We start from the raw sequence: 1,718 nt of genomic DNA, 5'->3' as shown, positions 1-1,718 counted from the left end.
GGGAGGGAGGGAGGGAGAGAGTGAGGGAGGGAGGAGAGCGTGAGGGAGGGAGGGAAGGAGTGTGTGACAGAGAGAGAGAGAGAGAAACAGACGGTAGAGCGGAGCCTGTGTGTTCGTTTCACCTCCTGATCGGCGTTCCTGGGAGATCTCCCATCGACTGCTGCAGCGGAGACAGGAAAGAGGAAAACGAGTCTTCTCCCATCTGGGCTGAGATCTTCTCTCCAACCACATCTGAGCCTCAGACAGGTAAGGACATCTCTCCAGTCTGCCTGCGTACAGATGCTCGTAGCGCTCAGGAAACAGATCTGTTGTGAAGTTGTGTAAGATCACACAATCTGACGCCGTGATGCTGCATTTCTCAGACATGAAGTCAGATGAATCCAGTAGTTAAGGTGTTAAAGCATGAGTTTTATGTGCACAATCCTGTAGTTAAAGCATGAGTTTTATGTGCACAATCCTGTAGTTAAGGTGTTAAAGCATGAGTTTTATGTGCACAATCATGCACGATGACATTTAATACCAGCCTTGGTCATTTATTACATCCCAGCTGATGCCGTTTTACATGAGACTGCGAGGATATTTCATCCAGCAGCATAAACTGGTTCATGTGATGCTCATTTTCTTAAATGTCAATGCTTGGATTAGTCACTTAACATCTGTTGAACCCAACATTAAGTATTATTTCCTTCTAATGGCCATTTCATGCCTTTTTAGTTTTAAACATGCACTGAGAAACATTTCTTTCCTTTCCTTCGTGCAACCATCTAAACGTGCACAGTATTCTCCTCGGGGCAACAGCAGTGACTCTGAAACCCAGAGTTGCTTCCTTTGCCCCGGCTGCTGCGTGTGAAAGAACGCCTTTTATGACGAGATATTAGCGAGTGTAACGGAGAACTGACAGCCCGAATGTGCATGCTTCTATAAAAGGGGGGTGGGGAACCACAGGGTACCTAACGATACGATACACGTAGTTTATATCTACGACGGTCCTCTTTCGGGATTGCTCCGGGGTCGCCGGGAACCCCGGATGTCCGTCCCCTTCCTCTTTCTTTGTGTAATTCTGTATGTGATTTCTGAGGACTAGGGTAGATCCAGACAGCTGGCTCGGCCGATCTGTCCAATCAGAGTTTTCTGTTCCCGAGGCTATTTTGCAAGCGGCACCGTTGCTCCGTCCGTCGCCCAAGACGACTGTGATTGTACATATCCACGTCCTGCACTTATGAACCAGTGTATATCCTGCACCTGCTTTGTTGCCTTGTACCTGTGTAATGACAATAAAGTTGAATCTAATCTAATCTAATCTAACTTGGAGCAACTGAAAGCTAGCGGAGGTAATTGGATTACATTTCCTTTAAAAGTGTTTAAAAGTGGAGCAAACCAAGCGGAGACATGGGGGCTGAGGACTTGTCCTGTGAGAATCCCCTCTTTCTTTCTTTCTTTCTTTATTTCTTTCTTTCTTTCTGTCGTTCTTGCCCCAGTTTTCTGTCTCTGGAAAGCCACTGGAGGAAGAAATGAGAACGTGCAGCTGGCTGGAAAACTGGCGCGTGGAAACACACGTGAGCGCGATGACATTGGTCTCTCGCTGCATGCATGCCCCCCCCCGCCCCCCCGCCCCGTGTGAACGACCCAACGCATAAATTTCACAGTTCACAGGCTTTAATGAGCTGCTGCAGCCCATCCGTCACACCGACGCATAATTTACACGGTTCAAATTCCTT

General features: G+C 47.7%; 1 long non-coding RNA gene across 1 annotated transcript in view; it reads right to left on the bottom strand.

The window, feature by feature from the left end:
- Positions 1–1,718, bottom strand: part of LOC117944291 — a 17,642-nt gene that overhangs the window by 13,071 nt on the left and 2,853 nt on the right. The window lies entirely within an intron of this gene.

This window comes from Etheostoma cragini, chromosome 5, assembly GCF_013103735.1.
Source record: "Etheostoma cragini isolate CJK2018 chromosome 5, CSU_Ecrag_1.0, whole genome shotgun sequence".
NCBI lineage: Eukaryota > Metazoa > Chordata > Actinopteri > Perciformes > Percidae > Etheostoma > Etheostoma cragini.
This window is presented reverse-complemented; position numbering and strand designations above follow the sequence as displayed.